Source organism: Protopterus annectens, chromosome 7.part0, assembly GCF_019279795.1.
Source record: "Protopterus annectens isolate FY-2018-M chromosome 7.part0, PAN1.0, whole genome shotgun sequence".
Taxonomy (NCBI): domain Eukaryota; kingdom Metazoa; phylum Chordata; order Ceratodontiformes; family Protopteridae; genus Protopterus; species Protopterus annectens.
In genome coordinates, this window is record NC_056739.1 from 274,551,498 (window position 1) to 274,569,583 (window position 18,086).

The window sequence follows — 18,086 nt, forward strand, 5'->3', positions numbered from 1 at the left end:
TTCAACAGGACCTGTATATTTATAACAGTAAATGTAAGGGATCTGTATAGTGTTATCCCACATGATCTTGGGATTCAATGGTTTTGTGATTATTTGGTAAACAAAGGGATGTTGCAGGATAGAATTAATATGCTTGAACAATTGTTGGATATGGTTCTAAAGAACAATTTCATTCTATTTGAAAATAAATATGTTCAAAAAGAAGGTGTAGCAATGGGTACAGCATGCGGGGGCATGTATGCCAACATTGTGATGCTGGAATGGGGGAAAAGATATTTAATTGGATCACACTTCTTTCCATTCTGTCACATGTACACTCATTTTTTGGACAATATTTTTATTCTTTGGAATGGGCCAAAACAACATATTAGCTCATTTTTAGAATACAAAAATAATTCAACTTCCTTTTTGAGATTCACACATACTGTTAGTGAGACAGAAATAGCTTACTTAGAAATTTTACTCAAAACATATGTCCAGAATCATAGGTTTGTTTCAGAAATATACCGTAAAGAAACTTACTCCAACAATTTTTTACACTTCACAAGCTGCCGCTGTTTCAATCAAAAAAGAGGGGTTTTAAAATGACAATTTGTCAGAGCAGCCCTAATGGTCATGCTTAAAGACCACTTTTTGAAAGAATGTTACAAGCTAAGTGAAATGTTTTTTAAAAAGAGGTTACCCACACTACTTAGTGGAAAACATCATAAATGAGGTCATTTCTAAAAGAGAGAATGGATATTTCATTCCCCTTTTAAATACAGAAATAAGCTGTGATGAGCACTCTGCCTTCAACGCTAATATCAGTAAGGCACCATGTTTATTATCACCTCCTACAGGGATGCACAAAGAGAAGGCAGACAATAACTTTAGATCTAGCTTTTTAACTACCTTCTCTGTTGATGCATACCACATCAAGTATATCTTGGAGAAAAATTGGAAATTATTAACAGGTGAAACTGATTTAAGGGGGATTTTAGGGGAAAGACCAGCCTGTGTCTTTCGAAAAGGGCATAACATTAAGGCCTTATTGGAACATCAGGGAAGGACACAGGGAGTAGGACACATGTATAAATGTGGGTTCTGTAAATTTTGTTCTTACATTCTAGAAGTAAATGAAATTACTATCAATGGAATGAGACTAAAGATTAAAGACAGGTTTAGCTGCAGCATAGATAGAGTAGTCTATTGTGCTTTATGTGAACTTTGCCCGTGTTTTTACATAGGAAAAGATGAGCATAAACTTAAAAATAGAATTAGTAAACACCTTAGGAACATCAGAGACCATTGTGAATTTAGCACTTTGGCTAAACACATTACACAACACACTGAACATAAATTTAAGTTTATTGTGTTGGAAATGATATGCCCCCCCCCCCATCGAGAGGGGGTACATGGCCATACTTTTTAGAAAAAGTGGAATTAAGTTGGCAGATCTGCTTAGATTCAACTCATTGGCCAGGTTTGAATGAGAGTCTATCTATCACTAGTCTTTTAAAATTAAAGACTTTGAAAAGATAAAAGAATAGTGATTTAATGCACTAGTGTATATAGATTATTTTTGATTATATTTTGCTTGAATTTTAAGGCATGGTTCTGGGACCATCATTCTTGTTAGATAAAAGGGTGACTTGTTTTATTAGTTGTTTATTCTACTGGAGCAAGTGAACATTTTAAATAATAACTTTTACCTGTAACTTTTTTTAGACATCATACCCCTTTAACAATGCTTGAGGAAGTGATGTCATGTATTTTTAAAGTATTTAAATGATGTTTCATTTATGCATTATTGCCTGATGAATTCCATGTATTAAGATTAAATTGGGATGAAAGCGCTTACAAGTTTAGCTTGAATAAATGTTCTTTTATCCGAAGTGAGCGTTTTGGTGAATTTTGTCATTTTACTACATGTTCTATTCCTTCTCTCCTCTGGTAATGATGATAGTTAACTCATGTGACACTTTTCGGCTTGTGTTGTTTAGTAATGACTAAGGAAGTGTGTGAGTCGATTGTGTATTGCTTCACATAGTTGGATTTTGTCATGATAGCTATAGGACTGTATGCAAAGGTTTGTTCTGTTTAGCTCACCGAGTGGTCGTCTATATACCAGGTGTTGCTGCTTAGTTTGTACCAATGTGTGCAGAGCACTGAATCCTTTAGTAGGGCTGTTCAACACTACCATGGTCACTGCTGTTACTGTCAACACTCTCCCCTGGTGAAACTATGATGGTGTTGGCTGGAGTGCTCCCAATTGCTTGGTAAGAGCATGAGCAGCTTTCTTCCTGCAGTTAGGCTGTGCAGCATGTCACATAAAGCAAAGCTCTTGCTAATCTTGTTGCATGAATATTGCATGGTGTCATGACACCTGAAGCATATTTTGTGCACTCCAAATATATAATCAACAACAACACTGGTCTGGCTCTCTTAGAATTTATAATGATGTCCTACCAATTGTCAGAGTTGCCACACTGGTGTTATCAGACATAGTCCAAGGGGATATCCTATATTAACTGCTCATAACATTTTGAGGAAGGCTACTATGCATAGGGTAAGCACAGAAAGAATTAGGCGTTAATAAAAACTATGATGAAACAATAGCGAAGGTCAAATATGCAATATGTTGGAATGATGAACATTGTCATAGTTCAAACTAACACATTTGTTATGATGCCATTTGTATGCAGACCATACCTCTCAACTTGCAGATATTGAAAGGCTCTTGAAAAGTAGATTTAGCCTACCAAAAATCTGGACATGTAATTAACATAAAATTTGAATCCCTAAAAACATAGCTCCTTCTACAACTCTGAAACACAAGTAAAAAAAAATAACAGTGAGTGAAAAATAACCATATTATTGAAGACAAAGAGTAAAATATGTAGCCTGTAATTTATTAACTCCAGTGAATCTCTGGCAGTTTTTACTGTAACTTCCGAGGGAAGGAGCCTAAGCTTTATGGTAAAATCAAATTATATCCTCACATTTCAAACAGTCATATCTCTGTAATTCATATGGGTTATTAAGAAGTATAAATGGCAAATTCCTCAGCACAAAATATGTTTGTAGTAGTATAATTCACTAAATTCTAGGTCTCAAAATGGATTTTATAAGCCAGAGTATACATATTAATGATTAGGTTTGTAATATTTACAGTTATCCAGCTACAGCCAGAAAAATAGCTAAATTGCTGGTCTTTGTTCAAGGTTTTCATTTGTAGTCAAAGAGGAATTGATTCTGCAAGGGTATCTCAGTACAGTGACAGTTTTAACACACCTGCAGTAGCTTGGTGGGAGGGGACTGTCAATTCCTCTTCCTCATACAAAGCATTATGGGAAAGAGAAAGGGTTGAGGGAGAACAAGATTACATTGATGCATCAGGCCCCATTGGTAGCCATGTTGTGGAAAACAGACTAAATTACAAATGAAGCATGAGTGATTTTGAGGTGTTAAAATATGTCAGGAAACAAAGACGGAGTGAAAAAAAAGATTTTTTTTTTAGTTCTAGGTTGGAGTTTTCCTTTAACTTCTTTCTTTTCTGATACATAACCAAGGGTAACAGGTCAATAATGCTAATCAATGAAGTGTCATAGTTGCTGTCCAGTAAATGCATTTCAAGTTAATAGTTGTCTGGCACTTATGGATGTGAGCTATTTAAAAACTGTGTCCTGTAATCAAAAGTAAAGAGTATGACTTTTCCACGTCCATTTGCCTACTGTGTTCCTTTGGGCAAGTCACTTGGACAGTAATCATGGGTCAGTCCTGAAAATCAAGCAAAAGAAAATTGTATTTAAAAATTGACACCTTGTCTAGAATTCTTGAGCAAAGAAGTTAAGAGGTGTATTTATGTATTCCTTGCAAAATTTCTGGCATTCTGGCAAACCCTCGTGGACTGCAATCATTAAATAAAGACATGCGTGAATTTCAGACTTTGTGTCTTTCAAAAAATTCTTGCTAATGCAAAGCTTTTTATTCCATCAACATTTTAAGTATATAAGAGAAATATTTAAATATGTTCTTGAGTCCCTGCATACCTCTTGTAGTTTAATCGGTAACCGCATGCGTTTTCAATAAATGTGACTTTCAAGAGAAAAGAAGTTTAGTGTTTTTCATGTTAAATCTGTTTTCATTCTGAGATTGTTTTGTTTGCAAATGACCATCACTGTTTTTGCTGTAAAATTAAAAAATAAATAAATAAATAAAATATATTCCAAGTCTGTGTTATCATTCTAAAAGAAATACTATGAGGATTGACAAGTTTGAACAGTGTTTTATGGTAATTGAGGAAAGACAGTCAAGTAATGAGATATTGATATGACTGTGGGGGTGGGGTGTTGTCAGCCTATTACCCTGCCTAGGGGCCCATTTGACCATGATCTGTCTCTGCCTACGGGCATGTAGAGGATGTAATCAGAGAACCTTCTGGAGGTGTCATTAGCCTTTAATAAGTTAATAAATAATATTGCAAAAACATACCTCACACAGGCATTTATTTTTGTTTCTTAAAAAGGGAGATGTAACATGTGGGTCTTCCTTATCTAAATTATTGATGCCACTAGTATTTTGAACATGCAGTCCGATTTCCTGTGCTCTAAGTAGCTTCAATCCTGCGTGTGTGAGCGGGGGGAGGCAAGAAAATGTGCAGGTGTAAATTAAACCTGAAAACAAGAATGCACCTCCAAAATTAGGTACATTGTATGAATAAGTAAATCATGGCTGAAAATAGGAATGTTTCTCTAAAACACGTACAGTTGAGAGCTCTGGTGCAGACCACCTATCATCTCAAAGAACACTTTTGATGCAGAAATCCTTACAGAACTTAAGTGCCAAATATAAGTGTCACCTAGAACAGAAAGAAGAAGGATGAGGTCAGAGAGGGCATGCAAGCTGGTGTATCTCTCCTCGTGGGTCCTGTGAAATTAAATATGCTCTTTGATATGATAAATCAGCACAATAAGGAACCTATCCAATATCTTTGAGGTGGATAACTGGGAGGCTGATATTTCCCTGTTTGACATTTGAAGGTCCTTGTGTAGGGTTGCCACCTGTCCCTATTTGAGAGGGACAGTCCCACTTTGGGCAGTTGTGGCCTGCAAAAAAATTAAAAAATATCAAATGTCCTGAGATTTTAAGACAAAATATATTTCTTAAGTTTTCTCTAATAGTTGCATAAAACAGGTATTTTGTATCTGGAACACATAAATACTATACGACATAGCATAATCAACTCAAATGCTATAAAAATAACCTTTTATTTTAGCAAAAAAGTGAAGTTCTGTCCTTTGCACTGGCCGTGGGTATTTTTGTCTTGCAAAAGCTCACACTTCTACAAAAAATGTCCCACTTTTGTCATCTGAAAAAGTGGAACCCTATCCTTGTGGCTAGAAAGTCAAGGCAACCCATACCTTAATGTCCAAGGTACAACTGAGCCAAACATTCCCTGAGCTGCTGTTTGTAGTCTTACATATTGTAGATGGGCCTTAGTAACACACAGTCCAGACAAGAGGTGATCTGCCAGTCAATCAGACCATTTTAAGCAATTCACAGCCACTGGTGTAGATGTTACATGGAACTTGTTTTAGCTGAATAAGTGAAGCTTGTTTACCTGAAACATCCCTTCTGTGATTTCTAGCACCTCTGCAGTGTGCACTGATACTTTTCTGTATGCAGTGACAGTTTATACCTGATTCTTTCCCCTGGGCAATCTTGAGCTAAGATATTTCTAAATCACGATTTATGTTTCATTACTCACTTACATACATTATTTTCCTGTTTGCATTCTCTGTATATCATGCTAACCCTACACTCAAGCTTTGTCTTTCACTCACCATCACTGTATACATCCATAAACCACACAAATGCAACTTGAGTATAATGCATTTTGTTTCCAAATTGCACACAATGTTTCATTATCTGTTTGCATGGCTATATCATGATCCTAATGTATGCACTTCATAATATTCATTGTTATTACTATAATATTTACAAATAGTATAAAACAATCTATGAATTTATTACTTTTTTTCCAGTTTTGGTACCCAAATAAGTGGGATATATATTTACCCCTGGGGTAACACCCATGTCCCTCATGGACAGGGGTAGCCGGTGTTGATCACAGACTTACTCTGTTCATAAATTCATTCTGCAAAATACCCAAAACGAACAAATGGGGATACTTGGGGTTAGCATCTCTAGGCTTGTAAAGGCTCTTGGGCCACTAGCCTAGTAGCTTCCTATGAACCTATAATATATATATTATTTAGTATTACAACTGGGGTTAGGTTAGGGTATAGTTTTGCTGTAGTGGGGGTGTGTGTGTCTGGGAATCATTGTTAGTGGTACTGTTAAGAAAAGAGTTTTTTTAAGGTTATGTGCAGGGTTGGGGTTGGGGCAGGGGCAGCACTCCTTGGCCACCTTACTCATATCTGCTAACCTAACCCTTACTCAAAATCTGCCCCTGCCTTTCTGCCCTTATATTTTTACTTAATTTCACTAGTCAGAAAACGGGAGCTTTTGTTCTTCTTTTTCAGTCAGTGAATATTTATTATAGTGAGTTTTCTGTGTGTTATGTGACACCCTCACCTGTATTCAAAAATACACACACACACACACACACACATACACACACACACACATATATATATATATATATATATATATATATATATATATATATATGTATTTATTTATTGCTGCATTGCTGACTCGTAAAATCAGCATACACTACATCGAGCACAAATGGTCAAAATACAATTAATCAAAAAACAAAGAAACAATGTTTTATGCACTCCTGGTATGTGGGGGGAGGGTGCATCACCCACACCCTCTACTAATAATATATATGCCAACTCTGAAATCACAAAGCAGTGGGGAAAGGGCACACTTCTACTTTCTACTGTGTAGTGATCCTGTAAAACAAATGCTACCATTCTGAGAAGAACTGACAGTTTGACAAAACATTCATCCTAACTAAATGTTTGATATAACGAACGTACGATGACACACTGCACCTATAGATGTGTGTGTGTGTGTGTGTGTGTGTGTGTGTGTGTGTGTGTGTGTGTGTGTGTGTGTGTGTGTGTGTGTGTGTGTGTGTGTGTGTGTGTGTGTGTGAAGGATCATATACATTTCAGTATAAAGATGCCCAAAACTGTACAACCTCTTTGGAATGGTGTCAGTCATCACTTGAGCAAAAATGTACATTTGTGCATGAGAAATGCTGCATAAGTCAGAATTTACAAACATACATAGGGTATAGGTATCAGACACTGACACCAATCAAACTCGTCTGTACTGATAAAATGCTTAATGCTTGCAAACAATGACATACAGGCATTCGGAAACTGGAATGCAATCTGCAATAGCTGAATAGACTACAGCATACAATAAACTAAGACTCAGGTGCGTGGCAAGTCAGGTCTGCTACTTTTGATCACCATTTTACTTTTTCCTTTTCTAATGTCAGGTTTTGCATTCAGTGAATTGCTTGACAGTTTTGCCTTTTTCTTGATGCTTGACCCAAATGGTGACCTACAAAAAATCACCTTTGGCTTTTTGTCTTAAATAAGGAGACCCCTAGGAGTCAGTGTTACTCCAAATTGCAAAGTTAATTTTTGGGCTTGGTCCACACATTCCAAAGTCTCAGTTTCTTTGTTTGTCTCATTCCAGTTAAGTGTCAAGTTGAAAGCTCTACCTCTGCATTCAGCTAAATTTAGACATCCATTTCCAGCTAACCCAGCTCAGCAGGTTGAGGGGCTCCCTGCAGGGGCAGCTGAGAATATGCCTCCAGCTGCCTGCAACTGATTTAAATATCCACTTTCAAAAGAAAACAAAAGGAAAGAAGCAGGCAATTGTCAGTGTGAAAGACAGGCAGTCTGATGGCGGACTGTAGTTAAAGAGCGGCATGCCTTTATAAGGCTAAGATATAGGCTTAGCTCAGGCAAACTGTATGCCATTCCTAATCCTGTCACAAACAGAAACAGTCAAACATCTCAAGTGTTAAGCTGACTATTTTAGCATTAAGTTATACAGCACCATTTTATTTGCACTGTTTCTGTAAACAGGAGATTTTTAACATACTTGTCCCTTATTTTTTATCTAAGCTATGATTGCTCATGTCTACAGGTATAGGAAAGGGAGAAAGTTCTAAAGGACAATGACCCTGAAAAGGTAATATTCCATAATTTTGTTGTGGACATGTTATACATGTGTGTATGTGGATCTTAAACTTTAACTAGATAACCAAATTTTTTTAAATCCTCATCACAGGCATATTATGTAATCTACCCTTATTTAACTATTTTAATAAAGTTCCAATACTGTTGCGTATTAATGTACAGTCTTTAATATAGTAAATGTTTAGAGTGATGTGGCCTTTGTACAAAAAATGGCTGCCAGGTGAGAGGCCTAAACTAGTACCAGTGCAGGTAGCACTGATTACTACAAAGCCTCTTGGTTCAATTAGCTATATAATGTCATGAAATTTCAAAGTGGAAATATGGACACCTGGAAACAGCAGTGGACCAGACTGCAAAATGCTAAATCTGACACAGGCCATTCACAATGCAAATATGCAAATTAGCTCATCAAGCATGTGAAACATTATAAGGCCACCTGCCTCCCCACCAGACTTATTTGCATGTAGATTGCCAACATGAAGGCAAAAGACAAAAGAGATGCCAGTTAGCTTGGTGATCCATCTTTTGTCTAAAAATCCTAGCACCTTATAACAGTACATACTGGAGTGGTAATATTCCGCTAGTCATTCAGCCTCCATGTATGTGTGTGTGTGTGTGTGTGTGTGTGTGTGTGTGTGTGTGTGTGTGTGTGTGTGTGTGTGTGTGTGTGTGTGTGTGTGTGTGTGTGGGTCTGTGTGGGTCTGTGTGTGGATGTGGGGGAGTATGTGGGCATACTTACATGAGCATATATTTTATCTCTCTCTCTCTCTCTCTCTCTACATATATATATATATATATATATATATATATATATATATATATATATATATGTGTGTGTGTGTGTATATAATGCACACATACATGCACACAGGCATACACATATCTGTGTGTGTGTGTGTGTGTGTGTGTGTGTGTGTGTGTGTGTGTGTGTGTGTGTGTGTGTGTGTGTGTGTGTTTGTGTGTGTGTGTGTATTATATTTATTTGCAAAATTTTACTTGGATAATCTGACTGGGGAGAAAACTTCTCAGTAGATGCTTGTGGATAAAACCTCCTAAAAATATGAAAAAAGTCCAAGTACAAGAACAGAGTACTGAATAATATAAGAATGAAAACATTTGTTAAAATATTATTGTATGATTTACAAGGAATGAAAATTGCATCAAATATTGCTATGCAGCTATAAAAAATAGACTTTATTGAACTAAGCAGAAAGATGAGGTAAAACAATAGAACTAAAATTTTAAAACAGAAGCATTGCTTGTAGTAATATATATATAATGCATTAAAAAAGTATAGTAGGCAAGGAAATGTAACTGAGGCAGACAAATAATTTGGTAAACATAATCTTATAATATAGCAAGGTAGTGAGACATACTATCACCCTTGAAAAAAGTCGGATAGTATGTTGGATGAGGTAAACAGAGAAGAAAAAAATAGTTTTAAGGCAAACAGTAAGAATACAGAAGAGGATATTGACAGACAACACCTACTTGATAGAAATTAGTTAAATCATAAGAGTTTAACGGAAGAACAGATAAGATCTGTAGACTTGGTCTACAGTTCAGCAGCACAAGAGTGGCAAATGAGTGAGAAAATTGATTTGGAGAGGAGACCTGCAACTCTAGACCACATTAGTATTACTGAAGAGTGAGCTATGTGAAAATTAGCTAGTGGACAAAGTAGGATTATTGTTCTAGAAGTCACTGTCAGTTAGTTAGCCTCATATGTGTTAACAAATAGGGAAAGGGTGATAAGTAAGGTATAATGTGAAAAGAGGAGGCAGGAATCAATATGAAATTAACATGGTGATAATGTTCATTACCACAACCAAGATGTTTTCATTTGCAGTTGGAGATGACTTTTAAAGTCGTAAAGGTGTTTTCTTAGCCACAGTGGAAAAGGAATATTGTTATACATTTCAAAAACATAATTTGGTGAAGTGCATCACCACGTCTATTGTATGACTTCGTAGAGAAGAGAAGGAATCTGTCATTGGAATGAAGGACTTCATTTGTGGCATAGAACTGAAGAATATTTTTTAAAGAATAGACTAACATGTAATGTGTGCGACTATTAACTGCAAGTAAGAGAGGTAATTGGGTAGTTCCATCATGTTGATGTGCTAAAGGGCCAAACAGTGATGGGTCATAGGTAGGACATTAGTAGATAGTTTCACTACTTGCTATTCCATTGCTCAAGCTTAGATTTTGGAGTAGGCTGCAGGTTCATGAATACAGGAGATGCACACAAGAGGGAAACAAATAGACTGAAGATAAGACTTTTCTACCACTATCAGTAAGAAAAAGGTATAGTTTTAGACAAGAGGCAAGGTTTTTGAATTATTTTTTAACATCAGATTTAATCTGGAGGTCATGTTTCAGTTTATTATCTTCTATAATACAAAGTGTTATTAGATGATGTGATAGTGAAAAATGTTCTGCTGTTGGAGTGAGATTTTGGTGTATATAGTATTTTTTTGTTAGGATTCCATAGTTTCTAGGAATTTTTCAGTCAGGTGTTTATACAGGAGAATGATTTCTGGGTTAGTTCTTAAAATTCTGTCATGCAGGGGCTGAGTAGATGAGTACTGAATCACTACCATATCAAATAAGAGTAGGATATTTGACTTATGAGGGCAGATCATTGATGAATATATTAAACACTTGTGGGCCAAGTATGAATTGGAATGGCACTCTGAATGAGGAGGACAAAAGCGTATTCATTCCATTATTTGACTGACTGAAATCATTGGGACAGTTAGCTGTGAAACTAGGTAATAAAGGATTTAGAGGGGCCTGGCACAGAGAGTTTGTCTAAGAGTCTTCCATTGAAGACTGTACTGATGGCTTTGGATAGGTCAAAAAACAAAAGCTGAAACCAGTTTGTCTTTGTTCCTGTTGTGGTTTATGTTATTTAGGAAGCTGAGTATAGCAGTGGTTGTACTACAGTTGGGATGCAGTATTTTAAATAATTGTATTTGAACACATTTGTCCAAGATTTTGGACACAGGAGGAAGAATAGCAATAAGTAACTAGTTGGACAAATCAACAGAGTTTCCACCTTTATGCAAGAGTACAATGCACATGTCACAGTCACTGTGATATTAGCAAAACTGAAATATAAATGCATTGAGAAATACACCAGCCTGAATAATAACACTAAACACCTTCCATATACATATATATGGTTTCATTTCAAAATGTTGAAATTCATAACATCTAGTTTCAAAACAGCGAGACCATAAGATTGAAAATTCAAAACATCTAAAACTCATAGCATTGAATCTCACAACATCAAAAATGTATAAAATTGAGTAGTGTATCATAAAACGTGTAAATGTTATGGTTTATTCTGTTAATTTGCATATAGCGTTTATTATGTCACTCTGTGCATGTTTTTAGGCCATACAGGTAAGTGATTTAGACATTATGTGTACATTCTTTATGGTGATCGCAGTACAGTAGGGTTAGGAAATTAACTTTTTCTCACTGTAGTGTGATCTCAGAGTTAGTATATTTAATTTATGGGGGGTATGGGGGGCAGAAACATAGTAAAAAGAGTGTTCGTTCATTCAGTGTTGTTATAGGTGGAGGGGATGTTATTTATATTTGCTTTGTAGTTTTTGATGTTGTGAAATTCAGTGTTATGAGTTTTAGATGTTTTGAATTTTCAGTGTTATGGTCTCTCTGTTTTGAAATTAGATGTTATGATTTTTTGACGGTTTGAAGTAGAACTATATATATATATATATATATATATATATATATATATATATATATATATATATATGGGTCTAGGACTATTCACTGAAAGCACATTTCACTGAAAGTCAAATGACTGTGCACAAATCACTGAAAGCACAATTCACTGAAAACACAATTCACTGAAGCACATTTCACTGAAAGTTATATATGGCTTTTTCCCCACTGTAGTGCAACTCTGGAGTTAGAATATATAGTAAGGGAGTGTAGGGGGCACCACCCCCTACATTGGGGGCTGTGGGGGGTGTAACATTCCACATAGTTTGGATATATATTAAGTTTAGAAAAGAGTAATTTATTGAAATTGCAAGTATGCATGTGTACAGGCCCCCCACACCCCTCCTTACTATATATTCTAACTCCAGGGTCGCACTACAGTGGCGAAAATGCCACATATAACTTTCAGTGAAATGTGTTTAAGTGAATTGTGTTTTCAGTGAATTGAGCTTTCAATGAATTGTGCACAGTCAAATGTGTTTCAGTGAAATGTGCTTTCAGTGAATAGTCCTAGACTGATATATATATATATATATATATATATATATATATATATATATATATATATATATATATATATATATATATATATATATACACACACACACATTCATAGTCAACTAAGTGTGTAGCTCCAGTAAATAATAATAACAACAACATTCACTTAGTAACCCTGGAGGTTAACAAAGCAGGCCCAAAGAATACACAATCCCTTTTCAGGGGTGTCCCAGGATCAGTTTCTGGATAATTAACTTGCTCAATGTCACACAATAGGCAAATGAGAGCTCAGGGATTCAAACCTTACAGCAGACAGACTGAATGACAGTCATAGCTCAATTCACCCTTCTGCTTTCAACTTTAAAACTTTAAAAGTCCTTTTGGCCTTAATCCTATGAAAATGCTGAGACATCATCCTTTATAATAGAGTCCGCTCTCACACAGACAGGAAAAAGTAAAATTACCAAGAAATTTGATGAAGTAACTCATGACACGTAACTAGTCACAAGAATCAAGGAGACTATTCTTCATATCTGAAGCTGCATTGATCCAGGTCCATAGCACAGAGGAATAGAACCCTGACTACAACCCAGACATCCAGGGTTCAATTAGTGCCCTGGACACTGAAGGATCTAGCTAAGAGACACAGGACTGATGAGATGGTGCCTCTCCCCCTCTCTCAGGGAGGGGTTGGAGACTGCATGCCAGATTGCAAACACCATTCTGAATATGTAAGTGTGTTACACCAATGATATATTTACTGTTGAACTTGTTAAAGATAGACTGAGGAGTGTTGGCCATTCTTTAAACTTGTATTTTATGTCCTTACATATATATTTTGTGTGTGCAAGGGTATGTATATGTGTATAAATATCTTGTCTATCTATCTATATATATGTATATATACATTCATACACAGATATATATATATATATATATATATATATATATATATATAGAGAGAGAGAGAGAGAGACAGACACTCTTGTTCTATATTTGCTATTTGCATAGTCCTTCTCTCTCTCACACACACACACACACACACACACACACACACACACATATGTCTTTCTGAGTCTGTGTATGTGTCTGAGTGAGATATTATGTAATGTAATAACCTGCAGAACTTGTGATGTCAAACTTTATGGAAGAAAAATTGAATTAACAGGGATTCAGAGCTAGCCAGATCTCTCACTGTTCCAGAATGGAAGCTTAGAGGTCCTTTATAAAATAAAAGCCTTCCATAGCAAAATAGTGAGCTGGTTAGAAATCCCACTATGGCCAGAAAGAAGGCCTCAGGGCCTAACCAGAGAAAATCAACTGGAGACTATTATGAAGTCACTTGGGTTCATGGGAATGAGATATCAAGCTACGTGGCATCTCCAGGAACCAAAGAGAAGCATAAACCCGGGTAAAGGAACTGTTAAGAGTTATATGATTCTTGAAAAAATAATATGATTACTGATTCATTTAGCTTTGGAAAAGTCAGCAATATTTTGCTCTATTGAAAACCTTGAAACATTTTTGTTAATCCCTGAAAATCTGCAACTTCATTATGCCAAAAGACTGAGCTATTTAACACGTTTGCATATTTCTGAAATTAGATTATTTGTATATGCCTTTTTAGCACCCACAATGTTGCTTCTTTAAAGAGATTAGTTGTTTAACAAAAGTACTTGTGAAGAATTTTCTTTACTAACATTTGGCCATAATGCCTTCAAGATGTCAAAATAGAATGAACACAATTACTGTTTGTTTCCACTGAACTAACATTCCCCAGGATACCTTACTAGTGGCTGTAGCAGATATAAAAACAGTTTCTTTATCAACTGTGGTTATAGAAAAGCAACTTAATACTGCTCTGTCCAAACTATTTTTCATATCCAAGCTGGCTTGGCCTGTTTTTAATTACTGGCAAATAAGTTCTATTGAGAAGTCACTAAGCTTTTCGTCTTCTGCACCCAAAGAAAAGTGTGGCTTTAGACACAGAAACTTGACTGTAAAAGTAAAGTAACTAAATCAATTATTAAACCAATTTGAAAAAAAAAACTGCATAAGAAACAGTGGAATAATGCCAAGTATTGCTGAATGTTTTGACATTTAACAAAGTTATATGAATGTGCAGAAAGTTTGCTTATCAGATTTGTACACACTGAGTTCACTGAACAGCCGTAAAAAGTATTGAGAATTGTGTGCACTCAGAAACAATGGTGAAATATGGCTGGGGAAACTTTTGTGCTGGCTTTGTAAGAAAATAAGTCAGATAACTCTAAATTCCATGTGCTGGGAAAAGTTTGACTGTAATGTGTGTTCTAAAGAAAAACTTAAAAAAACGGAAGTTAAGTGGTAATGGCTTTGAAGGAAGTTCAGAAGAGCTTATACCCAGTAATATTTTTACATTTTTCTGGGTACCTATGACTGTTGAAGAAAGAAGAATTTTCTGATAGGAAAAGATGTGCATATTAAAACAAGCTTCTGAAGAAGTTTTGTTGCAACTAAATAAACCTTGAAATGGAGAAAAGGGGCACAAGCTAATGAAAGCCGTAGCATAAGATAATGCTTAAGAGGGGAACATAGGATTTAAATTAGAGAGTATTATTACAAAAAAGAGGCATTTGTGGAAAGGCATATCTTTTCAAGAAATCTGACTGTACAATAAAGGACAGCCAGCCACAAGAGAAAGTAAATCAGACATTCTTCCAGATTATATGGTGGGGCACTAAATTAGATTGTAAAATTGACAAGTCAGCCAGAGGTGCTGCTTCTAAATAGAGGGAACCAACATCAAAATTGGAATATGGATAATTTCTGAAAATGAAAATAAAATGACAGAGAACTTAAGTTTTTGACTAGCCTTGACCAACAAAAGAGATGCTACATTTAACAAAGAATTTGTCAATTTACCAAAACGACTCTTTGCATTTTCTGTTCACACTGAAACATGATAGTAGATTTGAAAGTGCTAAACAAAGTGACATCACAAACATAAGAAAAAAAGTAGCCATGTTAAAATAGAACTGGGGTTCTTTGCAGAAAAACAATGAAAGATTAAGAAAAGATATTGAAAATTGAAGAGGATGACAGAAACAGTCTGAACACCTCCAGAATAGTCAACCTAAAGCAAGAAAAAGTCAAAATATAGTGATGTGATGCTAAAGTGAAATAAAATGAATCAAACAAAACACCAACACTTCAGATATGTCAGACCAGCTCAATAAAATACATTAAGCAGTTTCATCCTTTCTTATGTCAAAGAACTTCATCAGAACAGCCAAAAAAATAACCACATCCATATTTAAATATTCTAAACAGAAAAAAATGTATTATAAAACTACATAATCTCATATCACATTTTAAATTACATAAAAAAATATAATTTCAATCAAAAATATTAAATAACACACATATAAAAAATATTTTATAATTTTTGTAATTTCAAAACACAGTAGATATTAATACTATTATTTAATCCTGGCAGCTTGTCAGCTCTTAAAGCTAACTGCTATTTAAGATCTTTTTTTAAAACAAGAAAGAATCTTTATTAAATTATCACTTATGCCACAGGCAATCATACATTTAAACAAAGGAAAACAAACCATCTTGGCATAATCTTAGTTGCAAGCATCACAAACCATATTGGCATAATTTTAGTTGCAAACATTATACATCAGTTATAATCTACCCAATCACTGTCAGTCAAATATTACATAGCTCATTCAAATCCTGTCTTCTTTTAAACCTCATTCCTCCCCTGTATGTATTGTTCCCACATTTCCAAAATTTTCCTATGCAATTTGCTCCTACCCTTTTCTAAAGATCCCATTTCCAGTTGTTTTATCTCTGTTATTTTATTCACTAGTTCTCATACAGTTGGTTTAGACTTTGATTTCCATTTTTTACTAATTGCTTTTTTGGCAGCCACCATAATTAGACTCAGCAAGGCCTCACTATGTTTAAGCAAATCCGATTCCATATCATAGCTGAAAAAATCATTTCCTAGTTACACCAAATTACTCACAGAGTATCTCTGATAGAGTTGTCTGCAGGGAATCTTTAAAGTCTGCCAACTCAATTATACACCCAGAAAATATACTCCCAGTTATATCCTTCTTCCCTATCACTCTTCCAACATTTGCTGTCTACTTAAGGAAAAATTATTTGGAGTCTACTTGGGGTATAAAAATATCTATGTAAACATTTCCAAGCAAAAATCCTAAATCTTCTAGATTTTATTGCATATTTGGGATCCAAACGTACATCCCCATTGTTTCTTTGTGAATTCCTTATCCAGTCTCTTTTCCAAATCCTTTCTAACCTCCTCTGATTGATTGTTAGTTATCATACAGTATTTTATATGCTCTACTAATTATTCTTTTTTAACAGCAGTTTCTGTTTTAGTCTACTAAAAATTCTACCAGTACTGGTCTTTTGTTTAAGACCCTCATATTTATTTTTCTTAGCTTATACTCTGACATCAGTCCTTGATAAGGAAGGCAATCTATAACCTGCAGTCTAAATAGCTATGTAAGTTCTTTAGTCTCAAGAATTGCATTAATATCACATTTAAAATGGACTGACAATGATATAGCCAATTACAAAAAACATGTATTTAAAAAACTTTACAATTAGTAGAATGCTTAGCTAAAACATTATATAGCTAATTTATGCTCTCTGATCTTATCTGACAATTTTTTGATAGTCTTACTAAAATAAAAACAATCACAGGAGCAGCAAGTTGCCAAATAAACAATATTTGAACTATCACAGTCAAATCTACTATTTATTTTCATTTATTTCCCTGAATGTTTTAAAATAACACTATGTCCAGTGGAAATAAATCTACAAAGCATACAGCTCAGGCATGGAGTGTCTAAAGGTCCTATAACAGTTGATAATCTAAATAATGTCCATTTCTTTTCAAAGCAATTTATATTTCTATTTTAATTTAAACTAGGCATAGAACCAATAATGTTGCTTAGATCTTTATACTTGCAATATTCTAATTCTTAGTTACAATATGATGAAGATCAGATCAGTGTACACTGATGGGAAGTGGAAATACCTTAGTATATTCAGTACTGGTAGTAAAACAAATGTTAGATGAAAAAACGCTTAAAAGAATTGGTGGAAACTTAATAGATCTGAAATTTCTAACCCTAAACTAATTTTATCAGTAATATAAGCAGCATCTCCTTTTTATAAAAATGTATTTTTCAAAACATTATTGTCTCTTTTTAAACCAATAGCATCATTCACCCATCTACTGAGGCTAATGAACTGGCCTCTAATGATACTGTTCTTCATGAACTTACAGCAAGAAAAATGAAAATAAACCCACATTAAAGGAGTTAGAAAAATACTGAATAAACTGGAACAAAGATAAAATGGCCTGTAGCTTGAATATGAAGGACAAAAGAAAAGTCACTGGACACCTTTTCTGAGGTTTACATATCATAAAGACAAATATAAGATTTGTTTTCTAGATATAGAAGTGTATAGAAAAGCAGGGTATAGTGAGTTACACACAATCATTAGTTTGCAAAACACCACAAGTAATGTAGGGCAATGCATAAACTGGAAACAGGATAAAATAACCTTGTGCTTGAATTTGAAAAAGAAAAGAGAAGTCACTTTCAAACCTAAGTTGACACTGTG